General features: G+C 37.3%; 1 protein-coding gene and 1 long non-coding RNA gene across 6 annotated transcripts in view; one reads left to right on the top strand and one right to left on the bottom strand.

Moving 5' to 3' along the window:
* SYT1 (synaptotagmin 1) overlaps positions 1-25428 on the bottom strand; it is a 538168-nt gene that overhangs the window by 268147 nt on the left and 244593 nt on the right. The gene's annotated exons all lie outside the window — the stretch shown is intronic.
* The window catches only part of LOC309609796, a 289307-nt gene that overhangs the window by 206124 nt on the left and 57755 nt on the right, over positions 1-25428 (top strand). Inside the window, exon 1 of one of the 3 annotated variants that reach the window (XR_014233581.1) lies at positions 11009-14037. The exons of the other annotated variants lie outside the window; for them this stretch is intronic. This is a non-coding gene — a long non-coding RNA (uncharacterized lncRNA). Of the gene's footprint in view, positions 1-11008; positions 14038-25428 lie in introns of those variants that run through there. 3 annotated transcript variants of the gene reach the window in all.

The following is a 25428-nucleotide window of genomic DNA, read 5'->3' as shown; positions in this document are numbered from 1 at the left end:
GGTAAGAACTAAATATATTTCAGAAAAGTTAATCTGTTGTTATCTTCAGACCCAACTGTATGTAGAAACCACCTAGTTAAAGTGTACTAAGTCTGTATCAAGGAGTGTTCTAGAAAATGGTTTTTGGAGATACCAGAATTCTAGAGGCAGATATACTGTGAAGGAAACCTGACTCTGCTTTCTATACCAGAAGCAAATGTGAGCTTCCTGGGGAGAGTTTGCAGAAGAACATGAAGAGTCTATAAAGTCTGTAAATATTCCCTTAACGGAAGCACATAGGTTATTAGCCTATGTCTCCCCGGTGTCGTAGACTCCATGTTTTGAAAGACTGTGGCATAGAAGAACTTGGCTGTATTTTCAGCGCTAGCAGGGCCTTCCCCAGATGAAGTGAGTCTCTGGCAGCTGTGTGCCCCTCAGGGAAGCCAGAGGCAAGAGGAAAGCCATATGCTGCCTATCTGCTCCCGCTGTGGGGAGCCGCGGCGTTTCCATTAATTTCAGTATTCTTGTTAAATAAACCAGGGACTTTCTGTAGGCTCATGTGGTCTTTTCCCGCCATCCATAGCTCACCCAAAATGCTGCATACATGGCCACACTAACTGCAGATACGTTTTGTGCATAGTTTGGTAACTGAGGGATAGATGCACCGTCACCGACTCATTCTACTCCATGGCTTGGTTAATCTGTTTCCTGGGTTGCCTACTGGTGATACAATTCTTTCCCCTGGGGTAAACCGAAGAGAGCAATGTGTCTTGTCTCAGTGAGAGAATCAGTCAAAACCAAGTCACATCAAGCACTAACTTGATCTACAATTTGGCTTTAGTAGAGGCTGATTTGAATATTTAGGAATAGGTGCAATATGAAATAAGAAAACATTGTATAAAGAGGATGTACCCATTCTCATTTTTCAAAAGCACTATTAAAATCAACTCTATGCCTACATATGCTGAGTACTTAGATAATTGTAATTCATCAAGGCATTCCCCCCCAACCAAGTCCAACAGAAAGGGAAATAACTATGGAGTGCTCCGTTATCTTCATAGGCCTAAGAACCAGAAATGTATTTAGTGCCTCCCCAAATCATTACAGAAACATGTCATAGTCAGAAATCATTCTTGGATGAGGAAATTGAAGCAGGATGAGCAAAGAGACAGTAGACTGTAGCCTTTTCAAGGTTGGCAAGTTCTAGAACAAAAGCTCTCTCATCACTAGATCTCTGTGATGCCCTGCCCTCTCACATTCTTGATTTCTCAAGTTCTCAGCTCATACTTCAGCCTGTATTCCTATCTCCCGTTTCAAACCTTAAACCTTTCAGCTTCAAACTGGGAAAAAAAAAATGAGGCTGTGAGCTACCTAATGCAAGAGGCCCTGGACTAAGAACACAGACACGCTGAATATTCTTTCCATGGAGAGGCTGAGAGCTTGGAAACATGCTTAGGTAATTCTGGTGAAAGCAGTGCTGGGCTGAGCCATATAAGAGCCCAAGGCAAAGGAAAGACCAGTAATATTGATTTTGCCCTTACTTAATGTTTTGATATTTTGTTCATCATGGAATTTCGATAAATTCTGATTTTTAAAAATTGCATTAAAATATTATTTACTTGATTATGATTTTTTTTTTTTTTTTGGCATCACCTTAAGTTTTGTACATGAAGCAAGTGCCTCATTCTGGTCCCACCCTGAGTGAAAGCCTTGCAAAATACAATGTATTTAACAAATTATATATATAGTGTGTGATACAGAGGTGATAAGGTATAGGGTAAAGTATAACGTATATTTATACATTATACTTTAGAGTATACCTATACTTTATAGTATGTGATAAAGTACAATATATTTAACAGATATGTACCTAGTATACAATACGTATATGAAAAGGAGAAAAAGGGAGGGAACTCACACTTATTGAGACCCTACTATGCCTGTATGGCAGGCATTGTTTGTGTGATATATATATGTATATACACATATATATAATCATATAATATCTATTTCCTGATAGATAGTATTTAATGAATATATTTATCTCAACAAATGTGATATATATATAATGCACTCACACATATTTTCATTTAATCCATGGATTTATTTTACGTGTTAAAGATGAGGAAAAGATAGCTTGGAGAAGTTAAGTAACTTGCCCAAAGTTGCAGATCTGTGGTCAAAAGGAAGAAGTGAATGAAAGTCAGAGAGAGTGATCGGTTTGTAAATTGGAAAGTAGGTTGTAAATTCTAACAGACTACTAGTTCTTAGTATTATTGCATTTAGGAAATACCACAAAATATTATTCACGGTTTTATTAAAGATTAATGATGTTTATGTTTCTTTCACTGAGATTGAAATATAAATTTGATGCTGAAATGTAAGTTTCTAGTGATATCTTTTTAAAATCTTAAAGATTTTTTGGCTTCAGTTGATTTCTCAAGTTCTTAGTTTGAATTACTGCTTTTTTGGTAGTTTTTTTGTGTACCCCAGTAATATTTAGTGAGCTATGAAATGGAAGTTAAATATTTAAACGCCAGAGAGTTTCAGAGGTAAAGTGTTTCTCTATCAGTCTGTACTAGTGAAAGCTGTATGGGTTCAGGCAAGATCAGGGAAATCAATATTAATTATATATGTTGCTCTACTTGTCATGATGAAATAAGTATCTATGAATGACGTGATGGTTAAATCAGTATGTGTTAGGGCTTGAGAAAGGACATGCATATCTACAATAATATTTTTATGCATTACTGCTTGCAGAGTGGAATAAATATCTGCTAACAACGTGACAGGAAAGAGATTTTGTGCAGGGGTAAAGACAGAAATGTCTATAGTTAATACAAAAGCATGATCCTCTACATAAATACCAGCGCTGGGAAAGGTCAGCCATGCTAACAAAGGGTTGATAAGATACTGAATATATAAAGAAACAAATTACAGAGTTACAGCTAACTTTAATTTTTATTCCCCTAAGATCAAAGGGTATCTGTTAAAATGTTTATGAAGTACAAACCAAAAATGAAACATGCTCAAGATCTTATTTTTACACTGATAGTTTAATTTTCAATATTTTCAAAGGTATCTTGGAGGGAGCATGCTGATAGGCTAAAAATTCAGTGTCAGGATGCAGGCAGGTTTTGGAAACAGCTTTTGTCATTTCTAATTTATGACTTAGGAAAGTTATTTAACAACTCTGAGCCACATTGCTCCTGTATAATTGTGGGTAATGATAGCTACTTTATGGGATGGTCGTGGATATTAATGATACAATGGATATAAAGTGCCAAGTACAAAAAAAGTTCTAAGTGTAGTACCTAAAACATATCAGTCATTCAATAAATGATAGATCTAACTCTTGTTGTTATTGATGTTTTTGGATGCTAAGTAATAATACTTTGGAACAAATATTTGATATGACCTACAGAAATGACCAGCCATACCTCACATAGGTGGAATAATGAAAATAATTGAACATTTTTCTGGTTTCCCAGATAAGTAATAGCTGCAGAATTAAAAATGTAGAGAATAATCAATTTTAATATGTAGAGGGAGCCCATATTTAAAGTTGATCAGTGCCGTTAAAATTAATGAAAAACACAAGAAACATGATTTTCTATAAATAGAAGAGATTTACCATTTACGTGTAATAAGCTCATTTATAGATATTTTTTTCTTTTAACAAAAGCAATAAATTATTGGCTAAGAAGAATTATTTATGCAAAAACTGCATTAGATAACATATTAAAAATGAAAATTACAGAGATACACTGGCCATCTTCAATAATAATTGTCATTATTATAGTGTTATTATTAGAAGCTGTGGAAAAGAGTTCATCAGTAATGTGTGGTATTAAAAAAAAAAATGCTTGGAGAGTAGAGGTCTTGTATGCAGTCAGGAACTAATTTACCTAGCACACTCATATGTGATACCTGAAGTTCACTGCTGGTCAAGTTTGGTAGTACCAGCTAGTAGTTAACACGATGACTTTGGGGTCAGCATATTTGGGGTCAGCATATTTGGGTTTTAATCTGAGCCTCACCTCTTGTGAGGTGATGGATCTTGAACGAGTTACTTAACTTCTCCAGGATTTTTTTTCCCTTGTAAAAATGGGATAGAGTGCCAATCTATAACATGGTGTGAGTTTAACCAAGATAATGCAGTCAGCAGATGTCTGGCTGCTCATAAGAGTTCAATAGACAGCAGCTGAAAGGATGTCTACTAATGAGAATGATACATTTATTATTATTTTTTTAAATTTAAATTTTTATTTATTTATTTATTTATGGCTGTGTTGGGTCTTCGTTTCTGTGCGAGGGCTTTCTCTAGTTGCGGCGAGCGGGGGCCACTCTTCATTGTGGTGCGCGGGCCTCTCACTATCGCGGCCTCTCTTGTTGCGGAGCACAGGCTCCAGACGCGCAGGCTCAGTAGTTGTGGCTCACGGACCTAGTTGCTCTGCGGCATGTGGGATCTTCCCAGACCAGGGCTCGAACCCCTGTCCCCTGCATTGGCAGGCAGACTCTCAACCACTGCGCCACCAGGGAAGCCCCATTTATTTTTATAATAATGGAAAATTAAGTGATTTTCTGTCTAAATGTTAAACTTAAACATTCACCATTTATTCTAAACATAGACATATTTTCCAGTCTAGACTGAACTCAACCCAAGTCCTTTTAGGCATTCAGGAAATTTCCAGACAGTGTTGTCTCAGGCTACCCTTCTGGGCTTCAGAGCAATGATATGACTTGGAGTGAAAGCTTGCCACATTGATTTGCTTTCCTCAAGTTTAGATACCAAAAGCTTTTAATTAAGAGCTTGTTTTAATTGCTCTTGCTAGGATCTTATTTGTTCAGAAACTCAACCACTCCAAAAGACACCTGAACCCTGCAATCCTTTGACTTCTGCCAAGAGAATAATCATCCACTGACCACCACCAGCCCGTGTCCTGTGGCCCTAAAAGTAAAGCCATGGAGTAGGATAAGCTGATATTCCCATAAGTGTCTTTGTTGATCAAAAGCAAGATGCTCATGTCAACCAAGGAGGTATTTGCACCCAACTCTTAATCTTCCTTACCACAGAATAGAAAGTTGAACACTTATGAGTATCTACACTTGCTTCCCCAGTGGATGTTAATTTCTTCCGTCTTAAAATTCCATAATGCTCAACCTTGTGGTAGGCACATGGTAGATACTCACTGAACACTTGTTACTTATTTACTGGTATCTGAGAAAAGCTCAGAATAAATTTATACTTACAAAGAAACAAAGATAGAAAAAATACCTTCAAATTCAAGGTATGAAATTTAATGAGTGAGACATATATATTAACCAAATAACATACTATTAAAAAGAGTATATATTAAAAAAAAATCTTGCATGCAAAATAAAGGAGCATTCAAGTATAGTGTAGTACAGGCAATGTCTCTGAAAGTTCGATTTCATACTTTCATGACGCACGTCCCAATCGTCAGTGTGTGCTGAAGTGCAAAATCGTAATCATTACCCTGACATTTTCACTTAGCTTCTGCTGAATATCCAGTCAATTCTTCCAATATTTAGAAAAATATTCCTCAGCATTTACCTTGTCATTCTGATGATGCTACACATCCCACAATCAAACAGAAATTGTCAAGTTTCCTTTCCTTTTATAGTAATTCAAACATGGCTTTGTAAACCTGAATTACTTGCATTGATTGGTGAAGATGATTTATTATTATTTTTTTCACACTTCCATATTGCTCAGGGAAAGGAAGATGTAATTATTCAGTTTACAAACGCACAACACTATTTTTAAAAACTTTTACACTTAAAGTGAAGGTAGATTTGGGTTTGACACCCTCCAACAAGGAAAATGGTGTATGAGATTTGAGGCAGTTTACTGAGTCACAGCGAAACCAGAATGTGGACTTTTTATTGGAAAGAGTGGCAGGAAATTGCCAGCATTACTGGCACTTCCAGATTCAAGAATAAAAGCTAATTTCTGATATCTGAAGCCTGCAATCTGTGGACACAGATGACTACCAAATCCATATTTCTAGCTAGGCCTCTTTCCTGAATTCTGGCCTGTTCGTTAGGGATTTATACCACGTGGCCTGTTATCTCTTCAAATTCCAACTTTCTCAAATTGTGCTCATAATTTTTGCTTTCAAAACTGGTTACTCTGTTCAACTTTCCTGTTTCTATCAAAGTTGCCATCATTTCCCCAGTCACTGAGATGCAAGAGCAATGTTTAAGTGTTTCTGCACATGAATCAGCCATTGGATTCTGTTTCTTTTTCCATATTGCCTTTTATACACATCTCTTTTCCATTCTGGCTTGTTCCTCCAAAGTTCAGATCCATCCCTTCATCTTTGGGGATAGCAGTGCCAAGCCAGAGCAAAAGAAAACTTTTTGTTCAAGGAAACATTTATGTTCAAGGAAACCTTTCATAATGATTTTGCTAGTAGGGACAAAAGCTACTGTAGTAAACCCATACTCCAAATTCTTGCAGTATTCAACTATATGACCTCAAAAGAAACAATAGGATCCTCAACTCAAAAGGAAAATAAGCTTCAAATAGTTATAATAGTTCCATATATATATATATAGTTAGCTTTTCTGCCTCTACTTCTCTTCTTTACCCCAATTCATTATACTCCCTTTCATCAGACTAATAGTCCTGTAATGCATCAGTGTTTCATGTCTCTGATTGATAAAGTCAGCATTTCAAAGCGGTTGTTGTTTATAACTCATTTAAATAGCAGTCAAAAGAAATAATTTTATCAGTGTAGGTTTATTTTAGAAATTGGACTGTGTGGCACTTGCATTTTGTAAGGTCAATGAGGATATGTTCCCTTGCTGTTGGTCTTCTACGTGGTTGCATTTAGCTTACAACACATTTCAGTGTCCATGTGGTTTTGTTTCAATTTAAAAACTAGTTTACACTTACATGAAAAATAAACCAATCAAGAATTTTGGAGTTCCCAAATCTTCTTTGAAGAATCCTGGGATTTATCAGAGCATAGTTATGGAAATATCTAGAGTACACTGTCTCTAAGGGGCTTCTGCATGTTAATATTCTGTGAGTTTTAACACATATACCATATACCACATATCATATGTACATAAGATGCATCTATAAATCATGTGGTGGGAATGAGGGACAGAGCTATGGACATACTGAAAGAATCACAAATGCAAATAATTTAGAATCAGAAGGACCTTAAAAGGCCACCTCCTTCCTCTGACTACTTTATGGATGAGAAAATTGAGGACCAGAGAGAAATGGAGTAATTTGTTCTTTCACTCAAAAAGGCTGTAGTCTAGTGGGATTGCAACTTATCTCTGGACCCCTGTCCAATGCCCTTTCTAGGACTCAGATTAAATATTATTATCACAGTGGTTATTTGTTTTGCTCTTGCCCTATCCATGTGTGTTAAGAGCTATGAAGTGGCTGAGATTTTGCCCTACTTGTAAGTGAACAAGTTAGCCATCTAAAGATCCATGGATACTGGCAGAAGACATGAAACTCCAGGGCCAAAGACAGGACTTTTATTCATGGCACAGCAAGCAGCATGAGCTTCATATTTTTGTCAATTCTCCCTGACAGTCCAGGTCCCACGAGGATTATGCGGATGTTCTGCACATATGGGATTTGTGTCACAGATGAGGAATCCTAAGCTTAGAAAACCTGAATCTTTTGTAATGATATGCAAGCTAACCAGCCTAACTTTTGCTCTGGATCTCTAGCTTCCAAAGCTTTTGCCACACAAACATTCTTGAAAAGACTGAGAACCAAGACAGCTGGTTCCTATGCTCTCAAGATGTACAGAAACATGACACGCATGAACTGTCTTGGAGCAATAATGATGGGTCCCCACTGGTTTGATGATGGACAATATAATGCATGGGATGACAAATGATTTCCAGGTAATGGCAGTTATTCCTAGAGTGAATGCATTCCAGTATGCATATGGCAAAGCCAGGTATAGATCAAGCAATTCCTTTTAATTTGGTTTAGCACTGCCTCTAACTCTCAACAGTGTCCTACTTTAGTATGTAAATTGTATAGTCACCTATAGTTCACTATAGGTGAGAAATCACTCAGTTTTTGAAAAAGAGTACCTTCCAGATCATAAAAAAATTTTCACTGATTGCTATGACTATATACCCAGGAATTCCTGATGAGTCTTAGCAAATTTCCCACATTTTTATGTACAAAGAAAAATTTACTTCTTTATATGTGGATTTCTGAGAAAGATCTGCAAACTTTTCATCAAAAATGTTATTTGAGTTTTGTTTGTATGTAATTCTCTTCATCTGTCCATTTGCAGAGGTCTGAATCCATTTGCAAAATAAAACATCTCTGAAAATGTTTATAATGTACACATATTGAATCATCTTTGATATAGCTTTACATTCCATCCAAAGCCCTGTGACTTAAATGGAATTTTACACATTTATACTTAGATTCACTTATTAAAAGCCGCTGTCTCCATCTGGTTATGGTATTCTGCTAACAGGTGTCAGTAAATCTCCTGATCTAAACTGCAAAGTTTAACCCAGAGATTCCCAACCATTTTGCATTTTTAGCACACTTTCAGATACTAAATTTGTAGAAATTCATACTCCAATATGGTGAATGAGGCAGTATATTTTACAGTATAATTCCTCCTAGAGTACATCAATGTTCCTACGTGGATTTAGGAAAGCACCCATGTCACTGCACTATTCAATTCCTTCAGTAGTGACTCTTCATTTTCATACAATTTTCTTTGACCTGACTGTGCTCTCTTACAGACCCATGAAGGGAAGTTTTACGGGTCTACTGAGTATTTGCCTTGACATCCATCTGTGCTTTTTCTCTCTTACTCATAGCAGATTGTGTCCTGTTCTCCACTGTACCTCACAGCCTGTTCTGCTTAATGTTTCATCAGATCAGTATGACCTTAATAGCACGTGTGTTTGGTTTTAGCAAAAAATTAATATATACATTGCTAAAATAAAAAGAAAACAAAAATTGTAAAGACTTTGTGTTTCAGACCACACCAACTGTTGTGACCCTTTGATTGACAATGTACTTCTAAAATTTTCAACCAAAGTGCCCATAAAGACAAAGAAGAAAGAAGGGATACCATCAGGAGAGTCTAGGGGATTGTAACCTAAGGCCACGCTTTTCTAACATAAAACCACATGAGCTTTTTTCTAAAAGAATACTTATGTATTTGTACCTTATTTCATTATATATTTGAATTTTTGAAACAAAACCAAAAAATTCCTCCCAAATACTTGAAGATTATAGAATTTCTAGGAAAATGTTACAGGTTTGTCTTGTAATTTGAGTACACCATGCTGCAGTCTGAAGATCACAGGCTTGAAACATATAAGTATGCTTGGCTGTAATTCAAAAGGGAGATAGGGTTCTAAGAATTTCCCTCTTTACCTTGAATTCCATACCATGATGTTTCTCATAGCTTATTCATACCATAACATCCATCCATCCATCCATCTATCCATCCATCCAGCCATATATGATTTCATCTTTCTGAATCTGTTTGTTACCCAACCACCCATGCATATATCTACCTATTTGTCTATCTGTTCCTCCATCCACCCGTGTATGATTCTATGTCTCTCTTTCCATCCAAGCATTAATTTACCTATGTGTCTATCTACATCTTTCTATCTGTCTCTCTACCTGGCTAGATAATTCATTTCCTAAATAGCTGAATTTAAACAATATTAAATAATAGCAGTCACTCCTGCTAACATGATTCAACATTTATTCCTAAGAAAAGGCCTCTTCTATTGCTCTTAATAAATAAAGACAAGGTAATCATTATTTTCTAGGTTTCCTCTCAGCTTTTATTCTTGTATGTGGCAGATTAAAGACAGCTGGAAACAGAAACAGCCATACCAAGGCAGGATTTTGGTAGCACAAGAGAGTACCAGGGACTGGATCCTTCCCAAGTGAAAGGAGAAGAGAAGGAAATAGGCATGTTGACCTGCTCCATGATAGTCATTTCATGCCCATTATTCTTCCCAGTCGTCATGACAACTTTGCCCAGTACTTACCCAGTATCCTCACATCAGTTCTCTGAGCTAGGTGCTGTCATTATTCCAATTTTATGGTTGAGAAATCTAAGCTTTAAAATATTAAATAGATTGTTCACATTCATATGGCTGTAATTCTCAGATTCAGATATAAGACAAACCTGGCTAGCTTCAAAGCTCTTGCTTTTAAACATTACTAAACTCTTGACCCTCAATTTATTTCATGATAGAAACAGTCCTTCTGATTTTTTTCATATCTTTCTTTCAACCAGTGCTAAGTTAAGGCAAAGTCAGATTAAGAGTAGGTTAGTCAGGCATTTTCCAGAAAACCAATGCGTAAGTGGCACTAAAATATATCTTTGGGGGCTTCCCTGGTGGCGCAGTGGTTGAGAATCCGTTTGCCAATGCAGGGGACACGGGTTCGAGCCCTGGTCCGGGAAGATCCCACATGCCTAGGAGCAACTAAGCCCGTGAGCCACAATTACTGAGCCTGCGCGTCTGGAGCTTGTGCTCCGCAACAAGAGAGGCCGCGATAGTGAGAGGCCCGTGCACCGCGGTGAAGAGTGGCCCCCGCTCGCCGCAACTAAAGAAAGCCCTCGCACAGAAACGAAGACCCAACACAGACATAAATAAATTAAAAAAAAATTAAAAAAAATATATCTTTGGATTGTAAGAAATGGAGAAAATTATACTTATAAAAATTTGCTTCTGCCACTGGGAAGAATACTCTGAACAGCTTGGGTGATGGGTGTGAGGCTCTAAGGGATTAAGGGATTATGCTTAAGTAACAAATGTCATTTGACTACTTTTAATGGAAGGTAGGTCTGGATCATTCTTAAGTCTTTATTTTGTTGAACAGGATATAAAACTTTGGAGCCACATCTTAATTGTGTGAGATAATAGGTTCAGTGCTGAGAGATGCCACCAGCAGAATTTCAACGGCCTCCTCCTGGTGGGGTGTGGTCCTCGATGGGGGTCTCCCATGAATCTGAATGACACAAAATTGTAATCAAATAGCTTAGGTGCTAATTCTCAAGTTGCAAGTCCAAGTTTTAGTGAATTCAGTACTAACACCACCACAAAGTTGACAAACAGAATTCATGTAATTGGTAGACCCTACCTTAACAACAATCTTGAGTCCAAGATATGGTAACAGAGTCAGCATTCCTGTATTTCTCACTCTAGTACTCCTCCATACCAGTTCACCCAGTAATTCAGGACATCTGGGGCCCTATCTTATTCTGAGTCTAAATATATTTTTACCAACACCATCTTGAGTTTGTCCAGATAGACACCCTAAACGAGGTCATTTGACACTGCATATAGCCTCCAAAGTGACTTTGTCACTGGAGTTACCTGAGTGACGATTCTAGCATGTTATACCTTTAGTAGTGCCATTCTCTCTCTCTCTTGATATGTGTGTATATATACACACACATACACACACACATTCTCTCTGTATATATGTATATATACACATATACACACACTCACAAGGACTACATAATAAAGATATAAGCTCTTTATTTTAAATGTGCTGATATTAATTTTTTCCAGTCTCTGAGACCTAATCAGGCCTTTGCTCCTTCAATAGTTCTTTACATTCACTCATTTAACAAATAATCACTGAATTCCTCCTTCACGCCATACAGTAGTGAACCAAAGAAAATCTCTGTTCTCATGGTGCTTACATCCTCATGAGGTGAGAACAATACTAAACAGATAGACGTCACATGGTGATAAGTGCTCTGAAGAAAATAAAGAAAAGGTTGGATAAGAGGGTAGCAAATGATGGGGTGAGGGAATTGCTGCCTAGGAAGTAGATAGGAAAGGCATCTCTGATAAGGTAGACTGAGCAGAAACCAGTAGGAATCTGGGGCCTGCCTGTTCCAGGAAGAGTGAATGTTCCCAATTTAGGAATGCAGCATGCCTATTAACGAAGTGATAATGATATTGGAGCAGTTGAGAGAAAACAATTTTTTTCATATATAAGCTGAGGACTCTGACTAAACATTTTTGTTACTTTACAATGTCTGCCAAAGAATGGAGTCCTCAACTAGGAAGAAGAAGACAAAAAGATATGTTATTTTTTGCTTACACAGTTTTTAATAGTTTCTACCCATTTTTTCTTGAGGGTTCTGTGTTGTAACTTTCTGAAATAAAGCGATCTGCTAAGCCCTAAGACACACACCGTAGAAGGGGTGGATTACTCTTCATCAGAAATAACAAGAATCAAGGATGCATATGTCAATGCTCTAATCCCTGTAAAGAAATCACACAATGGCAGAGAATAAAGAAGAAATAACTAGCGTATTTTCTTTATTCCTCTCTCTCAATTATCTCTTCTTCTCCCTCCTTTCTTTCCTAGAGTAACCTCAAATCTTTTTTTCCCTCAGCTTCACTTGAAGTGAATTAATACTTTTAATTTTACTCATACTACTCCATACTTAACTTTTCAAATCTTTATATGCTGGACATTTGATTGATAATCTAGAAAAAAAGAATAGGTGTATCATTGTCTAGTCACCAAGTATGAAATGACAATAATATATAGTTTTATATATACAATGTATACAATTACTCCATGGAGAAGTCTTATTGTCTATTCAAGTCCTTCTTATTTTCTGGTCAAAGAATCTGAGAAAGTACCATCTAATAAAGATGATGATGATGAAAAAAATTATTTCATTGGGTTCTTATTTCCAGGTTATCTATGGCTTATTTAAATTCTTCCTCGTGATAATTCCTTGGGTTTGGTATCCTTTTTTTTCAGATGAGGGAATGGAAGTTCTGAGGGGTTGTGTATTGTCTCCAAGATCATAAAACAAGAAAGTTGCAGAGTGTATTCAAACGCTGGGTGTCTATGCTATTCCCATTACATCATATCTGTGCTGGGGAATTCTTCCCTAAGGCAGGCCACATAATTTGAAAGGCAATAGACTTCTGGCTATGCTTAGGGCAGAGTCAAAAGTGTGAATTAGAGAAGAGCTTTTAGAATGTGAATCCTGGTCTTTTGTATAAGCGAGAGTTTTGTTTGAAAATTTCACTGTGATGTAGTTCCTGAAAACCTCATGGGGTTGTTGAGTATATCAATGTGGGTTCTTGTCAGAGTGTCTGGCACATAGCATGTGCTTGATAAGTGTTAGTTAAAAATACGACAAGAGCACCAGCGAAAAAGAAGGAAGGCAGGGAAAGATATTTCTCCCATTGGTATCTGAAAGAGTCCTTCATTAGTCTCCTCTTCATTTTAGGGGAAGAGTAGAGCTACTCTGGACATTTCTTCTCCTTTTTTCTTAATTTACTGGTCAAGGAAATAGAGAACTTTTATTAACTTTAAAAAACCATTCCTGTTTATTTGTTTCAGGTTTATGGGGAATCACTAATTGGAGCTCATTGAGTTCTAACACCAAAAATGGAAAACTAAATCTTTAGACACCTACTGTCATTTAAGGAAATGTAAAATGCTTCAATTTTATTTTAGCCAGTGGAAAAAAATATAGTAAGATTATATGCACAAAAGAACTAGATTTATGCAGTAAATGTGCTTCTAAAATGTAACTGAACAAAATGTTTGTGTTACCATAATGCAGTGCTGTGATTTCAAGCACAGGCTTGAATATGTTCCTCAATCCCTGTGAGCCTCAGTTTCCTTATCTGTAGAGTGGGGATGCTGTTAGTATCTAGAGGATCAGAAGAATCAACCATTAGGTGTTATTATTTTCAACATAATTACCTATTTTTTTTTTTCTATAAGATTCTCCATACCCCCCTCCCTGATTTCTGAAGTGATAGCTAAGGAATCTGAAAATCAGTTCTATAACTTTGTTAATGGGACATTTATTCTTTTCTATTTTCTCTCTTGCAACTACTATACACAACCCCCCGCCCCGGCCCCGACACACACACAGTGCTTTGAGATGGATGCCTTCAGCAACAGTGGCATGGCCCAAAGAATTGAACTGGATGGTGGGACCTGCAATGCTGAGGCAGCCAGCATCAGACAACTTTTTAGACAGATGGGAGCTTACGGTAGGAATCCAAGAGCTGCTTCTCTTGCTTAATGTTAGAGCCTACTGGAAACATGGGGATTAAATGGCAAGTTGATTTGAAGCTTTTGAAGGATATTTCATTCTTTCTCCATCATAACTGAATTAAACACACATTGGGTGGCCCTGTAGAACTTGTCTCCAAAAGGAAGGGTGAAATACTCTCCTGTAAAACTAGGCTCTCCCCTCATCATAATTCTTCATTTTCAGTCAAACTGCTTATAAAAATGATGGATGTTAATGATCACCTTACTTAGGAGATGTCATCATTTATTTAAAAAAATAGAGTGAGTTAGATTAATAGTTAGAATTATTACTGGGAGGCTAGGGAAATATGGGGAAGATAAAAATAATCTTTCTCAAAATAATTGAGAAGTTATTATTTACTAAGAACTTGGTGGAAATAATCACTTTAAACATCATTATCCTTCAGACATTTTCATATCTGTCTCTCAAACTTAGCAAACTTAACTTATTGGCAATAAAATAATGGAATATCCCCACCAATAGTGCAAGAGGGTAACCAATTTGCAGGGCAGGAATAGAAACACAGACATAGAGCACGGACGTGTGGACAGAGGGCGGGAAGGGGAGGGTGGGATGAACTGGGAGATTAGGTTTGACATAAATACCCTACCATGTGTAAAATAGATAGCTAGGGGGAACGTGCTGTATAGCGCAGGGAGCTCAGCTCGGGGCTCTGTGACGACCTAGATGGGTGGGATGGGGTGAGGCGGGGGAGGGAGGTCCAAGAGGGAGGGGATATATGTATACATAGAGCTGATTCACTTCGTTGTACAGCAGAAACTAGCACAACATTGTAAAGCAACTATACTCCCATTAAAAAAAAAAAAGAAAAAAAATGAATGGAACATATATATGACCACATAAATTTGCTTTACTTACCACGTTTGGAATCTGAATTAGCTATATTCAAGTTCAAAATAGCCCAATTTATAGGAAAGTTTTCCAACTGAAAAACTTCCCCAGAAATTAATTTTTAGGAAACTAGTTAAAAATTCAAACACTTATTTGGAGTGTGAATCTTTTTATTGACCTTTTTTCAAAGAAATTTCTAGTCTTTTATATCTAATTATGTGAGTGATGATGGGCTTGAAGAAAGAGAATATGCTTAAGACACAGGCTATAGTTCTATAATTTGAAAGATCTTAAAAATCTTGCCAGGAAACATGATAGACAGAAGACATCTACTACAAAAAGTGCTGAAAAGCAATGACCAGAGGGGAACAGTTTCATTAAAGTGTGTGGTTAAAAATGCAGCTTTTCTAAGTTCCCCTTTACCAGGGCAAGCAGGACTTTTCATTTTTGTTTATGTCTGGCTATCATGTATTAGGAACTCAATAAATGCTAGTTTACTTGCATGGCATCTACTATGTTGTACATCATTCAATACCTTAACAGGTAATTACTAATTAAGCAAATATAAGGCTTGACTTCCTCTCTCTATAAGGTCTCTCCTTGGGGTGTTAAAAACACTACTTGAGCTCCAGAAAAATTTTTTTGAAAGCAGCTAATAAGAACATTTCCTTTCTAGTAGCATCTCAGGTGGCTAAGTTTGCAAGTTTAGCAGACTAATAAACGTGACCTTAAAGCTAACCTAAGGCATAAATAGCCAGGGATGGGCATGAGAGGAGCTTGTGGATGATGGTGCAGGTTGAGAGTGACTACGGGGTTAATGAGCCCTGAGTGGGAAGAGAAGAAAAGTATAAGATTGAATTCACCATTACAGAGGCCCTGCTTCTGAAATCAACAAGAGGCTAGCAAAATCAAATAGCAGTCTACCTTCCTTTTTAGATTTATTCAATGTCACTTAAAAATGCACTCTACATTTTATTCCAGATTGTTCTCGGGTGTTAGAAAACCCAACAGACAAAGCAAGTTTTCATTTGCAGTTAACATATGAGGCTGCCTATTTCTATAGACCAAAAACATTCCTACCCCAAGTCCAGAAATGCCTGGGAAAGAGGTAACTTGAAGCATGTTTCCTGGTAGCTAAACTCAAGCCCCACATTTTGGGAGTCAGGTAGGGCAGTGAGTGGTGTGGATGTGAACAATGGGGTCCTCATGACTGGGAAATGGGTTTGCCAGAGGAGAAGGAAAGGAAAATACAGGCTAGGAGCCACTGCAGGGAAGAGAAACTGACCCCAACCGTGGAGCGTATATGGAAGACAGTGTGACAATATGGACCAAGGCCCCACTCTCCCATAAGGGATAATTTGAGACGACACATAGATGATTTCTGCTGATTTGAAACATGATAGTTCACTACTCTAAATACTGGCTCACACTCCTAAATCATTACTTTTTGAAAAAAGGAGGAGTTTACAAGGTCCAGTAGAACTTCCTGCCAGGTCAGGGAACTTGGGATTCAGGGCTGACACTGGCCATGCAATCACGAGTGAAAGACTGAACTGCTGCTTTTAGCATCAGATTCTCAGCTGCAAAGCAAGGAATCTGGATCAGATGATGCCTGTATGGCTTTCGATGTGTAAGAATGAAATGTTTAAGGAAATTCTCTTATTGGAATCACATATTTGATCACATGAAATGTCACATAACTTTTTGATAAACATAAATATTTCATATTGAGTCCTTTGTTTAATGTGTTGATTTAACTCAGCTAATGTATATGGGGAACATACATAGGAAACAGAGTAGAAAGAATAGGGAAACCACTAGTGGATATTTGGAGGAGGAAGTGTCTAGGAGCAGGGAAGGGAGGATATCTTAGGCAGTTGGGCATTTGGGTCTGAGGTTTGGGAGAAACGTTTCAGTGGGAAATAATGGATTTGAGAGTAATTGGAGTATATAAGCAGCAATTGAAACCCTGAAAAGAGATGAGAGCACCCAGGAAAATCATGTACTGTAGCAAAAGACAGTACTCAGGACAGAAGCCTGTGGAGTTAGAGCATTTAAAGAGCCAGCAGGACGCATTCGTTAAATTACTTAATTCCCTGGAAACTCAGATAACTACTTGATTTTTGTGTTGTGAAATTTACAGATGATAACACACATACAGTGTTTGACTCAACTTTGATGTTCACTAAATGCTCCTTTTTCTTTCTAATTTCTACACTAGGGCTGTTTGCTTTATTACATAGCAGAAATGGTAAACTCGATTATCATTTTAAACAAGAGAAGAATAGACAGTATGCCATTTGGTTTTGCACCACTACTTACACATGAAAATTGTACGTAGACTTAAATTAAATGGCTTGTCGATTCAAATTACATGAAAAAAATTTCCCTTAACATTGCACTTGAAAAATATTTACCCTTATGATGTACACTCAAAATTTGAAAAACCTCCATGTTGTGCATACATTTCTAGAAACATCCACTTCTTTACTAAAATCATAATTTTAGCCGGAGTGTGACAATACATAACCAATAATAAGTACACATGTGAAAGAGCAAAATGGCTTATTCTAACATGCAATTCACAAGTGCAAGGTGATAGGGTAAATGATAATATAGTTCAAGAATAAAGGATCTTGTCAAGGATCATTTCTATAATCATCAAATTATTTGATGGAATCAGCATATAAAGAAAGTCAGAGGCAAGAGCAGGGAGGTCAAATGGACAAAGGTAAAGCTTTCCTGGCTCTGGGCCACAGACTTGCTATCGCATGTGTCCATCTCAATACAAATTCATTCAGTAAATACAGCTATTTTAAGTTGATGATAGCGTTTGTGGAAAATTTCTGAACATTTAGGCTCTAACCCCCTAACCATGAAAATTAGAAGTTTTAAGCTGTTACCCTGAAAGTTCTATAATTTTTTCCAAAAATAAACATGAGCATTTATGATATCTGGCTACCACCAACCATGCTGTAAATATGACCTAACTCTTACATGGGATAAAGACCAGTTTGATAATCTTCTCTGTGCAACCTATATATTTTCCCTTACCTTTTCTATAGCTTTTTTTTTTTAAAGATAAAAATCCAGTCCTGTATTAGAGGCAGATAAGCTGTCTGCAGCTCTGCACCCTATGGGCAGAAAATGGGGTCTCCTAGGCCCACAGCTGCTGCCGCTGACAAGGGACTGATCGCATCCATGCTCACACGGTGAGAGCTTTTTGCTTGACTGGAGTTTACTCCTGAAGAGTGATGGTGTGGAACTGCAGTCAGCAGTCATCCACTGAGGAGTCGGTTGCTCCTTCGGAAATTGAAATAAATTGGCTGAGGGAACGTGCAGAACAGCATTTGGTGAATTTGACATTGAGCACTGTGGGCCCCCGTGGTTCACGACTGCATTATACGACAGCACAGAAAAGGAGAGGGAAAACCCACTAAAGAATATAGTATTTCTCCATACGTATCAAGGCATCAAAAGTGTCCACAGACATTTTATATTTTAATTGCAGTAAAACTGCGCGAAGAGGGAATTTAATTAGCCTATGAATGATTTTACTGGAACCCCCATCTCTTGCTAGTCCTTGTACTTTACTTCTAGATTAATCTTTCTAATAAGAGAACTTTCAAGAAGCAACTCCCAAGCTCAAGAATTTATCCTTAGTCCAGAATTGAAACACTTTAAATTTTATACCCTGGCTTTTTCATTACTCTTTATTATTCACCAATCTCTACGTGCCCGTTTCTCCATTTACAGAGGTGCTTCTGGGTTCTAAAGGAACCCAGAGAGAGCCCTAGTTGCCACCCTCACTGGAGTGGAAAGAAATGACCTGCCCACCAATCCTAGACGTGGAACTCAGTTTCGAATATAGGCCTTAAGATACAGAGATGCACAAGAAATTCTTTTTGACCTCCTGGAGCTCAAAATTCAGTAGAAAGAGATAGAATACAGCAAATATTTATGCTGAAATAAAGTGAGTATAACATACAACGGGAGTTAAAAATAGGCAATGACTAGGAGGTTGGCTGGCTGGGGAAGAATATTATGGGCAGGACTGGTGTCCTAAAAGGCATCTGGTATAAGCAGATAAAGCGCTGACTTTGGATGCAGAAGTCCTGGGTTTGAGTCCTTGTTCAATCATGTTGGGTGTGTTACGTTAATACCCTGAGCCTTGTGTCTCCACCTAAGGTGGGATACTTATGAGAGGGTCTTCTGCTTTGCTAGCGATTTTGTGTGCCTCTTAAATCAACACGTGGAGGAAACACTCTGCTTTCTTACTAGTCTCCCAGCGTTTCCCCCACTGTACATCGTACGCATCCCAACCACTTCTCTGGGGGCACTGATACCAATCCTAAACTCCCCTGGGCTTTCTGGCCTTTGTGCCCCATCATTCCCAACAGAAACAGTAATACTAACAACAAGAACACCAGCAACAACGATAGAAAACGGTAACTGCAGACATGGACTGAGGACCAATGTGTCTGGCTGCTATTTGCTTTCCATAGATTATCTCAATCCGTATTCTCCCTCTGAGGTGGGCATTATCATTTCCATTTAAAGGCCAAAGGGTCTGAAACTCAGACAATATAAATGACGTTTCCAAGGTCATCGAGCTTGTTAGTGACAGAACCAGGTGCCAAACAGATCTTTCTCACGCCAGAGGTTGTACGCTACTATTTTCATATCACTAGCGTCTACCCTTCTGCTCCTTGTAACTTTCAGAGTATGGGGAAGAGAGAAACTTCGTAGGAATTGAATACAGATTTGACTGACAAATACACGGTCTCAGAACTGTTCTAGAAGTCTCCAAAGCAGCCCTAAATTGTGGAAGGACAGTCTCTAGAGGAGAGCCTTGATGGTGTGCTGAGTGACAAAAGGAGAATAGTACACTATGTTAAGACTTTAGGGGGCATCTGGCATCTCCCAGATTCCCAACAAACTTTTAAATTACAATTTAAGAAAATCACTAATATCCTCTAATGTCAGCGGAGGAAAAGCTATGCTTACTTTATGGTTTCTGTGGGAATAACAAAATGTTTTTGTGCAGAGGGTAGATTATCCTTCCACTCTTAAGACATTTTAAAAATCCTTGACGTAGAGGTGATTAAAAATTTGTCTAGCCAGTGCTGTCTTTTAGACAAGACGAGAAATATCAAGGCAAACAAATGAAAGGGTTTTCAAAAGCTTATGGGGTAAAGTCATTGACAGATTTCTTTACTTAATTTTGTGGTTTTGTTGTTGTTCAGAGACCATTCACTTGTATTGATATGATAGAATGTGATTTTTTTTGAGAATTTAGCTGAATATAAACATAAGGAAACATTAAGAACTGTGGCATATGGGAAAAAATATTTGTCTCTCTATAAGTGTAATTGAACCCTGTAGCTAACAAGAATAATCGTTCGACCGTCTCTTTAGATAGTTATTCTTTTCTGGAATTATTTGCAACTCAGTCCTGCCCAGAGGCAAGGAAAATAAGTTAGACATGTTTTTGAAACTCTTTTCAGAGTTGTAATTTTATAATCTTGTAATAAATTCCAAGATGACCATGGCAAGTGTGTTGTTCTACACAAGCATTTTACTGCTACTATGAATCTGCAATAATTGGAGATAATTTACTATTTTCTGAAGCGTAACAGAATAATTGCACCATTTTCAAATTTAAAGAGAAAAGAGTAGGAGAGGTCTGGTCAGGATGATAAATGATTCACAGCCTCCTGTGACTGTTTCCTTTTGAAAATGTAGAATCAATGCATATAATAACATATTCCAGTCTCTCATTTTTAAGACATTTTCATCTTCAGTTTATTAGAGTGTTGCCAATTTGGTGTTTTTGAGTTTGTGTGAATAATACTGACATTTTCAATTTTAGGTACTCTTTTCTTTTGCTCATTTGTGACATATACATTGACTTCACAATCCAGTAGACCTTCCTGTGAAAGACAAATCAGTGTTTTGACAAGAAATGAACATCCATATAGACTTGGCCAGCAGTATCCTAACACATTCCATATTTAGCAAACATACTTCAAATAGCTATATTCTGTCTCAAAGAAGTGTTTCTGGTCTTGACTGATGGTTGCCTTCATGACTCAGAGTCAAATGCTGCCTGAAGGAACTTCTCCAGGGTTGGATAGAACCACAGAGCAAGCACTGTAGGAGGAGTTGTTGGTTAGCCGGTTGGCTCTTTGTAGCTCCGAACTTAAATCACGGTGGGCAGGTGGGGGTGATTCCAACATTAGCTTCTTGCCTCCAAGTAACAGCAGTTACCTAATCAAGGGGCAGAGTGTCAAGCTTCTAAAAGGCATGATGCCACCTCCTCTCACCTTTGGATTATCCTACAGGTACCAAGGTTTGAATAGTCTCTACTATTCTGAGAAGGGAAATTTAATAATAAGAAAGATTTTCCCTTGGGATCCATACTGCATGGATGGAGTGAAGTACCACATTTACTTTTTTCCTAAAAGTCAAGCTCTCCACACCAAGGCCTTGCATGACAATCTTCCTTATCTCTCACTTATCCTTCAGATTTCAGTTTATTCTCAGCACTACCTTAATCCACCAAAGCGGTATGGATCTCCTCATCTGTGTTCCCACAGCGCAGGTATTTTCCTTAGCAGAAACATATCAGGCTCTTTCCTTGTCTCTTTCTTCCACTAGTTTAGTGAAGGTGAGGGCCATGGGGTCTGTATACTATTTATCTCCAGAATATATCATGCTCCCTGTCGTGGAGTCAGAACACAGAAAACATTGATCAAATGAATGGATGGAGGCAACAGAGATGGGGAGACAAAATCATCAGAGATAATGTCTCATTTTTGAGGCAGGGCTAAATAGGACTATGGGGACCCCATGAGCACCTATGATAAATTTGAGTACCCCATGGGTTGACTCAGACCAGAATGCCAGTAGCTTTTTTGGGAAGTAGGGTTAGTGGTGAGCAGATCTTTCATTAAAAGTTCACATTTCCCTAATATGTAATGCTGTCTTCTTTGTTTGCTGGCAATATTTCCTAAAGTCAGCATGGAATATGAATAGATGTGAAAGGAAAATAAATAGATTATGTGGTCACATAAGATTGGAAAGCACTGGGTTGAATGCAGTTAAATAGGTTTTATATTTAGGCAGGATATATCAGACTTTACTATGCCAATGTGTAGTTTGTATCTCCAAAGAAAGAGACATGCAAATTTCCAAAATGTAATTGACAAGAGAAAATTTCTTTCTTTTGCAGATCATCTCATGGAATTTATAACACAGAGAGTTTTGGGGCTACCTAATACAATATAGTTTGTAAGCCATATCTCTTTAGTATAAAATATCTATCATTAAAGAACTATTTATTAAATGTCCGTAAGTGCAAGTTTGAATGGTATAGCACTAGGACAAGTACCTTCTTATTCTATTTGATAAAAGCATCATTAAATCTCTAAGGCATGTTGGGATGTCAGTTGTTAAAGTCATATTTAGTAATACATACTTATTAATACAATTAAAATAATAATACATAAAATATTTTGGCTAACTTATATGTGAAACACAAATATCCTAAAAATGACTCCTTTTGAAAATAATAATCAAAAGTGACTTGACCTTCCTGTGAAATACATTTTGGAATTGAAAGATAATCTGGGCTTGCTCATTTATCAGCAGTTACCCTAGACAAGTTCATTATCTCTTTATATACTTCTGTTGGTATTCATGGATGAGTCTAAAGAAACCCTTTTATTAGTCTAATTTATATGCCTTTTCTTTGTCTGCACTCTGCCAGTTTAGATGTCACCTGTAATAACTATGAAAAATTGCTGTGTGCTTCATGTTCTTCTTTTTCTTTTTAAATCTGCAATAGAACTTCTCTACAACTACCAAAGGGAGTTTCGTTCCAAGAAATAACAAATCTAATTTAACTGTACTGAGTTGCAATCTCTCGCCCTGATAGGCTTTTTTTTAGTATGAAAACTCATCAGTGGGCACTCTCTTAAAATTGTTTCATCTATTTTCAGGGAATAAAATAAAAGAATGTGTTTATTTTAGATCACCTAAATATTTTCTGTACTATAATGGTGTAATTAAATGATGCTGCTTTATCATCCTTAGCTTTGAAAATTTCAGGTTCTTGCTGCATCCTACATACACCAGGTAGATAAATCTTTACAAATCCCACCTCAAGTGATGTCATTCTGCTGCTCAAAATTTTCATTGGATCCCCATTACTTATCAAATTATGAATTAATTCCTTAGTCTGGCATATAAGGTCCTGACATTTCATTCTTTTTCACCCATTTTCCCCCTTTAACACTCTAATTAAACTAGTTCTCTCCAAAACATGCCCCCCATGTTTCTATCTTGTAGCTTTTGTCTAATGTCTCCATAGCTCCCAGAATGACCACCTTTATCCTTATTCTTTGAAGGTCAACCAGCTCTCTAAACTTCCTCTCAGTTTCTACCACTTCCATGACTCTGTTCTTTTTTTTAAGTGGAGGGAAGAACTTTTTTTTTCTGTTTTTTTAAAAAAAATTATTCATTTAGTTATTGAATTTTTGAATTTAAATTATTTTTTATACAGCAGGTTCTTATTAGTTATCTATTTTATACATATTAGTATATATATGTCAATCCCAATCTCCTAATTCATCCCACCACCACTGCCCCCGTCACATGACTCTGTTCTTAATTCAACCCACTGGATATCGCTTTCTTTTGGGAGCCCACAATCCCATTTTAAAATCTTCATATATCTAACCCATTGCATGAAGCTTGGCACACAGAATTAGTTATTTAATTTGTCCAATGAGCTACTGACTCTCTTGCAGCATCTCTTTCTTGCCTTGAGTTAAAATTATTTGCGTTTTTCTCTAATCCTTTCAACTAAACTTTTAGCTCCATGAAGGGCAAAGATTGTCTCTGTTATTTACTATCTCTATGCTCTGTAATAAACAGTTACTGAATTGAAGGAAACTCTTATTTTGTTCATTAAGCTTGAAATGTACAGTTAAAAGTTTCTGTGGCATGCTACCACTTCAATGTAGTAAAGTTTTTCAGAGAGTGAAATGTGGTATGCCAGAAGTATACCTCGTACTTTCCTAGGAGACTGATTTCTCGTCTTAGTTGTAAGGCAAACACTAATGGACAGAGTCCAAAGACATAAGTTTCGGTCTCAGTTTTGTTTTGTTGTAGCACTTGTGACCTTGGACATGTTTCTTAACTTTTCTGCATTTTGGGTTTCTCGTTATTTAAAAATAAGAACATTACACTCAGCACAGAGGTGTAACATGAAAATTAAATGAGAGAACACATGAGAAAATACATTGAAAACTGTGGGGTGCCTTGAAATATATTTGTTCATTCACCAAATACGTTTTGAGTGTTGAGTCTCTGGCAGGCATTGTGGTACTCACTTGAGATAAAAATAATAGTTGTCTTTTCTTTTTAAAATTTATTACTGCAATAAGATGAATGAAAAACTCATTGTCTCTGCTTGGAAGGATCTGATGGGCTAGACGGACAAACATATAAATAAGGAATTAAAATACTGTGTGTGTGTTAGAGGGAAAGGGAGAGAGAGAGGGACGTGATATGATAGGAAAGAGGACAGGGTGCTATGAGCAAGAGCAAGGACACCCTAACTGTACAGGTAGGCTTCCTGGGGAAGGTAACATGTGAGTGGAGACCCACAGGATAAACTTAGCCATGAAGTAGGGTAGAAGCAGAAAGCGTGTTCCAGGAAGAGAAAGAGTATTTGAAATGGTACGTACATACATAATGCATGAGAAAGAATAGGGAGAAATACTGGAATTGGGAGGTGGGGTGAGCATAGTATAAAAACAGCCCTCTTACCTAAACAGACATTTCTCCAAAGAAGATATACAGATGGCCAACAGACACATGAAAGAATGCTCAACATCCTTAATCATTAGAGAAATGCAAATCAAAACTACAATGAGGTATCATCTCACACCGGTCAGAATGGCCATCATCAAAAAATCTAGAAACAATAAATGCTGGAGAGGGTGTGGAGAAAAGGGAACCCTCTTGCACTGTTGGTGGGAATGTAAATTGATACAGCCACTATGGAGAACAGAATGGAGGTTCCTTAAAAAACTAAAAATAGAACTACCATACGACCCAGCAATCCCACTCCTGGGCATATACCCTGAGAAAACCATAATTCAAAAAGAGTCATGTACCAAAATGTTCATTGCAGCTCTATTTACAATAGCCAGGACATGGAAGCAACCTAAGTGTCCATCATCGGATGAATGGATAAAGAAGATGTGGCACATATATACAATGGAATATTACTCAGCCATAAAAAGAAATGACATGGAGGTATTCGTAATGAGGTGGATGGAGTTAGAGTCTGTCATACAGAGTGAAGTAAGTCAGAAAGAGAAAAACAAATACAGTATGCTAACACATATATATGGAATCTAAGGAAAAAAAAAAAAAAAAAGGCCATGAAGAACCTAGTGGCAAGATGCGAATAAAGACACAG

This window comes from Balaenoptera borealis, assembly GCF_965194805.1.
Source record: "Balaenoptera borealis genome assembly, chromosome: 13".
Classification (NCBI taxonomy): Eukaryota; Metazoa; Chordata; class Mammalia; order Artiodactyla; family Balaenopteridae; genus Balaenoptera; species Balaenoptera borealis.
This window is presented reverse-complemented; position numbering and strand designations above follow the sequence as displayed.